Source organism: Drosophila innubila (assembly GCF_004354385.1).
Source record: "Drosophila innubila isolate TH190305 chromosome 3L unlocalized genomic scaffold, UK_Dinn_1.0 0_D_3L, whole genome shotgun sequence".
NCBI classification, from domain to species: domain Eukaryota; kingdom Metazoa; phylum Arthropoda; class Insecta; order Diptera; family Drosophilidae; genus Drosophila; species Drosophila innubila.
In genome coordinates this window covers 15,795,884-15,803,691 of record NW_022995376.1, presented here as the reverse complement: position 1 = coordinate 15,803,691, position 7,808 = coordinate 15,795,884, and positions in this window count along the sequence as shown.

Sequence of the window (7,808 nt, the reverse complement as noted above, 5' to 3'; positions counted from 1 at the left end):
GAAACCATAACATTTATTACTAAGGAATTTAATTCTTAATTGCATTTACTACTTGCTGAGAAAGAGTTTCAAATAAAGAATAATTACAAAATTTACATTTCATAATATATGCAGATCAAATAAAAAATTCTATTTCAATAACGATAAAAACGATGATTAATAAGTATCATTTTGCGTTGGTTTATTAAGAAATAGTTTCAATGTAAGAATAATTTCATATTTGCTTCTTGCTTCTTTATTCATACTTTGAATATTAAATAAATGAGTAAATTCAATTGCTTCATTTTTTATTTGAGGCTGTTATGCATTACTCGTAGCATTCAATAAAATTGTACAATAATAAAATGGAACTTATTGACTAAGTATTTTGCTACTTTGCAATCCTTGCAGAACTCCTTGCCAATTTGTTGAGCCCAAGTGACTTGTTCAAGTGTTTTGCCCGGAATCTGCTTGATTGTATTGGAACATGGATGAGACTTATTCAATCTAAGCTATTGGCTTGCTTACTTATTCAAATGGCACTTAACACATGCCGCAAGCATCTTGCCTCAGTTACTTTACTTACTTACTTAATTTTTGTTATCTGCTTTTCCGCGTTCCACAGCAAATCACAAGATGTCAGGGGCATTGTCAAGAGGCCCACGGCTACGACTCTGTCAACTGATGCAGCTGCGATTTATTTATTAAGACCCGACGACTTGCCTCCCTTACTTTACAGCACTTGAGCTCGTTTTCAACTTGTCAAGCAGATACTCCTGGTAGGTTCCTCTCAGTTAAGTGCGCACGTATCCTCACTTCTTTGGCATTATGCTTCATATTTTTTAAGCACATGACATGACACATTTTATGCGAGGCAAAGTGAAGTGAATAGTGGCCGTTCGTTTACTGCTTATGCTCCCCTTTGCAATACCCATATGACCGTAAACAAAGGACATTTTCTTACCTGTGCCTTTTAACAATTTCACTCTCTCGTACTTTCGCATGCTCGCACTCATCCTTAAAGCATCAAACAAATTCTGTACGATTTTTCAAGCCTCGCTTCGCCTGTATGAATTTTTATTTACTTTGCTGGCATTACTTGGTGAGACTGTAGGTGTGTGTGTGTGCGTGTGTATGTGAAGGGGTGTGAGTGTATGTGACATATGAGCAGCCATCCTACCAGCCTTCTGACACTGTTGACATTGTAAAGTAAATTCGCGTTGCGCATACGCCGCATGTGCCTACCAGGCAACTGTTTCTCTGCTTTCGACAGCAGCTTAGCCAAAGTCATTGCGGGTTTTTGCTAACTCTGGCTAAAACCGGCGTGCCAATTCACATGTGTTGCTGTTTAAATTCGACTATTTACACATCATTTCAAGCTGTCTAAATTTTCTTTAACTTTTGACACAAACACCACAATCTTAAAATAGCGAAAGGATATGAGGTTGTATAAATGGAGAATGTTGGCAAACCATACACTTATTTCAGTTACATTTGAATGCTGTGCTTATGAAGATTATTTTTTATTCGTAATAATTCAATAAATAGAGGACAAGAAACTTTTCATACTTTTAAGTTACAATTATTTTATGTTAAATAATTTATTGGAGCGTATTGGAGTTTATTAAAAATCGAAAACTTGTTAGAATTTGACAAACAAAAAATTTAAATTTCTTTTAATTCGTTTTTAGAAAATAAAACAAAATTTAATAAATAATACAATAAAATGAAATTTTGTAGCTAAATACACACATTAATGAAAGTAAATTATAAAACATGCTCATTCCATTAATAACACGTGCTTAAGCCTTATGCAAAATCAATTATTGTAAAATCAATTCAATAAAACTGTGTAAATTGTTATGTAAAATGTTTAAAAAAAGAGCTGATCGTAATTTTTGATATACATGTTCAATCTCAACATTGAGTTGTTTTTTTTCTTGTGCCCCAGAGAATTGTACAAATTTCTTTCCCACATTATTATTAAGTATTTTTGTTGCTGTTGTTTTTGATGTTGTATTTGCACAAGCACTCGTAATATTCGTCACTGACCTTTGCCGCATATTTCTCGACTGATGTTTCTTGCGCATATAAACATATACATATCTACTTATAATGTATATATAGAGATATCTTTGCTTGATTTATTTATAGCACTTAATTTAAAAAAAAACTCATTCAAACGTTTAATTTCAGCTGTGCTTGTTGCTGTCGTTGCGCCCTCCAGACGATGGGAATACAGTGACTCAAATAAATAAATAAATGCAAGTCTTTTGATGGTGTTTCTGGCGTTCTTTTTGACATTTCTGAGAGATTATATTGTGCCTAATTGGAATAAATATGTACCGCCTGAGGTAAAGTAACATTGCTGAAATATGTGAGCGGAATTCGTTTTTATGTTGCCTTCATTTTCGAGTTGGTTTGACTTATTTCATAATTTACGACCGAAAATGTTTCATTTCATGTTTTATGGCAAATAAATTATGCCCCAAAAATGGCAACGACTTCGACATCGACAAGGCAGCTAAGCCCTCCGATAAGAACTTTCCGAAAGATGGCAAAATAATGTCCTACAATGTGGAACATCCTTTTCAAAAAAAAAGTGAAATATACAAAGGACAACTGCAAACGGATAGCGTTGAATTTATGTGTGTTCATTGATTGCTGTCTGGACGCGATACCCGAATGAATTTATGGAAATTTTGTTGGTGCTCAATGCGACTTTTATGAAGATAGAATGCAGCTGAATCCTGTGGCAGGAAGCGTGTCCTTAACAGAGCGCAACAAGACAAAGGCAAGGCTCCAAAATATACATGTATATGTATGTATGTATATGTATGTATGTTTATGTAAAGCGGATTTAGGACCACAATCTTAACAGCGTCTTGCGTGCAGTCAATGAGCCCAGAAGTTGAAGGAAGTGGCTCTTAAAGTGGCCCAAGTGCTAGTCAAGGACTTCCAAATTGAAATTCGTGCAACCACATCACATGTGTGTGCCCGTCTCTCTCTCTCTCTCTCGCTCTCCTGAGTGAGTGTGTGTGTGTGTGTCTGTGTGTGTGTATGTGGGCCAAGGTAGTGACACCCACTTTCCATATGCGGGTCATTTATATGCAAAGCATGGTCCATACTTACGATATGTTCACTCTAATAAGCCGGGCACGTGGAGTCCTAGGTTGCCAGGTTGTACTTTTTGCTGTATTAACGGTTATTTGGCCTCACTGCCTCCGTCTGTTGCACAGCAGAAACTATAAGATGCGAGCCAGTATAAAAGCCAGACAGATACCCTGGAAAATATGGTTAACTTCAGATAATAAGCAGCGGAAATCTCTTAAGTCCAGCTGTCAAAGCTCACAGATATTCTAAAACATCTTAAGTCATCTGAAATTAAACCAGACTATTTAAATAATAATATTTTACAGAGTATATCATAGTTTAAATACGAAACGAACGAAATAATAATTTGCAATACATGTACATAAAAGATAGCCTGAATATTGTTGCCATATACGTGTATGAACCTATTTTTTTATATGTGTTCGTAAACATATTTATTTGGACTGTGACAATTGTGTTTGTATTTATTAAATTCCAGGCATTTTGTGAACTTTGGTTTGCATTTGAATTGAACTGTTGGAAACTTTGTGACAGCTCACGTATATGTCTGAAATCGAGGCACTTAGGTTGATTTCCAACCCTCGTCTATCACGCTGGCAACTTGGAAGTTATTGAATGGCTCCGTTAACCTGACACCCATTCCTCTATATATCATTCTGATCAAATATTATTCAAGCACTTGGTCGATAAATAATGACTGTATTTGTTAAAGGTTTCGTTTCATGCCAGCCACGCAGAAAGCACATTAATAATTTATTAAATTGGCTAAAGATTAAATACTTTATGACTGGCTAGACAAATGTGGAACTGGCAAGTTTAGTGCAATTTCCTTAAAACAGTAACGAGTATCCATTCAAATTAACGTTCCAGCCTTAGAAAAAATTTAAGTTGAAGTTGAACAAATACAGAAAGAAAGAAAAGGTTCAAATTGATTTTGAAAGCCCTTTTTCAGGAAAAAATAATAATTTTTTTGCCATTTTATGTTACTTACATTTTAAATAATAAAATTCATTCGTTGAATTTTAAAAAATCACAAAGGCCAGATCTTGGGTTTTTCATCAATTTTAAATTTACATTTGTTCGTGCAGCTTTAGAAATCCAAATACTTGTCCAATATTGAAGAGAAGCGAAATAAATTTTCTAATTATACTTTCCTTTAACATTTATTATATCAGACAGATCCTAATATTTTTTGAGTATCTATAAAATTGATTTCCTATATCGCAAGGATGAAAGATTAATATCTTAAAACACAACAGCTGCATTTTCTGTCAACTTCCTATGCTTCTTTGCCCTTGAAATATTTTCTCTTTAAAATGAAGTTGCAGTTAGCCAAGTACATTTTTATTAGCCTTAAGCAACAATAACCTTTGGCCTTTTAGCAAACCATATAAGCCCTTGTGGTCAGCTGTACGAGTTCAGTTTAATGCCCATTCAGGCATTCTGCAGTTGTTTGTTGCTTTTATTTCTGGTGTTTCTCTGCAACAAGGAAAACATTTGCACTTAGTGTCTACTTTTTTCTATAGACACGTACTTATTTTGAGCGCAGCTCGTAAAATAGGCAGAGTATAAACAATAAAAAGGAGTGAATGCTTATCGCATTGAACCAATGAGGCAGCTATCATAAATGATTTTATGGCATGCTTTCAAGTCGGGTTCATATGCCAGGTAGTTATACCGCAAACTGGGCTAATGACCGTTGCTGATACTTAATATAATGTATACGCTACGTTCGCCTTGGACACTTGATTTGTGTCTGTGTGCGTGTCGCTGTGTGTCTAAGCAAGTGTCATGTTTAAACAGCAACCACAATAGCCTGGACTGCATTTTAAAGCCATTGTAACCCGAAGCTAGCCATTTGGGTCGGCTCCATCGATGACAATGACAGCATATCTGCAATGTCGATGTCGTTGTCGATGGTCGGTCGCCCAAAGTCTGAGTCGCCATTGTCCCACTGGCTACTCATATTTCTCTCTGCAACTGGTTCCCTTTGCTTCCTGGTGCCTCAATATGGTTTTGTGTGCCGTCGGTTGCCGTTCCCGTTGTCGCATTATTTACACGCTTATTTGTTCATTTTGTGAGCACTCGGGGTGCTACTCGTGGCTCGACAAAACTCCTCGCTTAATTAAAAGTTCCAGACCACAAGCTCGCTTTTTGACTCGGCCCAAGCCACACACAATTGTATACCCTTCAACGGATGTTATTCGCAGCTATATTTATTATGCCACACTCAAAAGTTTTCTGCCACAAGTTGTTGTTGCGCAGTTTGTCAGTTGCTGCATATCTTTAATATTTATGATAGTTTTTTATATTCTCTATCCTCCCATTTCCGTTGAATAACTCACAAAGTTAATGTTGAAAGCGAAAATGTGCACATTAATTGCAATTCCACAACCAAATAAGGTAACAATGGAGGTCGTGTCAGTTTAAATCAACTTGCCGTCATGTGAGAATAGAGTGTTATGAATTTTAATTTATAATCTTGTGAAAATAACTGACAACAGAAAATATTTAAAAAATATTAAACAATAAATATATAAGTAAAAATTAATTAAATAAAAAAAGAAACGTTGACAATGAATTACTGAAAACTAATTAAGAATTTTTATGCGCATTTCACATTTAGAATCAACTTCTGACATTGCTTCCAATAAATGACTCGTTTTATAGCAGAAATTCTTTCATTCCACTGTATTTGTATATTCCCACTCAAAACTAAGAGAATTTCATTATAACTTTTGTATATGCTGTGTCACTTCTATTATTTAATCAACTCTGCCTTCTCTTTATGACCAACTGCGAAATAACGAATAAGAAACACATCATCTTGTGGCAGCGGCAGCTTCATAAGTAAGTACATCGATAAACATCAGTTTGATGTGGGGGAAAGGACAACACTGTGGGTAAACTGAGGATGTAAACCGAGCTACATGTGGCTCTAGTGAAAGCAACAGGATAATTATCTGGCCATATGTTGGAATGTCCGGCTAGAACCAAAACAGCAGCTAGCCCAATGTCAGTTGAGTGCCTGCCAGCCTGGCTATGTAATTGTAATTTAGACACTCACATGTACAAGTAAACGAGTGTGAGAGTGTGAGGGTATGCCTGTGTGTATGGTTATGTCCTATCTTTGTTGTACGGTGTAATTTTTTTCGCTGTCATGCGGTTAAATGTGCAAATTACGTGCCGTTTTTATTTCAGCTGCCAGGCGTCGCTTGTTTTATTTCATTTGCTCACCTCATTTTCACAGCGGTTTATCTCCAGCCTGGTCACACTTACACACACAGACTGACACATAAGTAGGGCTCTTTGTGCCACGTGTGTGTTTAACCTAATTACAGAAGATGACAATGTTTCCTCTTTTAGTTAGTTCCCTTTCTATGTCGTATAAATACTATAGGATAATTGAATCTAAATGTAACTCAAGGTATGCATACATTTCTAGCTAAAACTTAAAAGTCAGAAACATAAATTCTTCTTACAATTTATTTTATGGTTAACAAATGAAAATCGGTCGAGTTTTGAAAAAGTTATTAGATTTGGAAGTTTTCGAGTATGGGTCAAATGGCAAGTCAAGGGAAAGCACGGATAAAATAGACAGTGATAGGGAAAAATATCGAATTTTTTAAACAAATAATATTTTGACGCAGAATAAAAGTAGAGGTCAAATAATGATCAAAACAATATTCCGCACGAAAATCGGTCGAGTTTTGAAAAAGTTATGAGATTTGGAAGTTTTCGAGTATGGGTCAAGGGGCAAGTCAAGGGAAGGCACGGATAAAATAGACAGTGATAGGGGAAAATATCGAATTTTTTAAATAAATAATATTTAGCTGCAGAATCAAAGAAGAGGCCAAATAATGATCAAAACATTATTTCGCATCAAAATCGGTCGAGTTTTGAAAAAGTTATGAGATTTGGAAGTTTTCGAGTATGGGTCAAGGGGCAAGTCAAGGGAAGGCACGGATAAAATAGACAGTGATAGGGGAAAATATCGAACTTTATAAATAAATAATATTTAGATGCAGAATCAAAGAAGAGGCCAAATAATGATCAACACAATATTCCGCATCAAAATCGGTCAAGTTTTGAAAAAGTTATGAAATTCGGATGTTTTAGAGTATGGGTCAAGGGGCAAGTCAAGGGGAAGTACGGATAAAATAGACAGTGATAGGGGAAAATATCGAACTTTTTAAATAAATAATATTTTGATGCAGAATCAAAGAAGAGGTCAAATAATGATCAAAACAATATTCCGCAGCAAAATCGGTCAAGTTTTGAAAATGTTATGAAATTCGGATGTTTTAGAGTATTGGTCAAGGGGCAAGTCAAGGGAAAGCACGGATAAAATAGACAGTGATAGGGAAAAATATCGAATTTTTTAAACAAATAATATTTTGACGCAGAATAAAAGTAGAGGTCAAATAATGATCAAAACAGTATTCCGCACGAAAATCGGTCGAGTTTTGAAAATGTTATGAGATTTGGAAGTTTTCGAGTATGGGTTAAGGGGCAAGTCAAGGGAAGGTACGGATAAAATAGACAGTGATAGGGGAAAATATCGAATGTTTTTAAATAAATTATATTTAAATGCAGAATCAAAGAAGAGGACAAATAATTATCAAAACGATATTCCGCTTGAAAATCGATTGAGTTTTGAAAAAGTTATGAGATTTGGAAGTTTTCAAGTATGGATCAAGGGGCAAGTTAAGGGG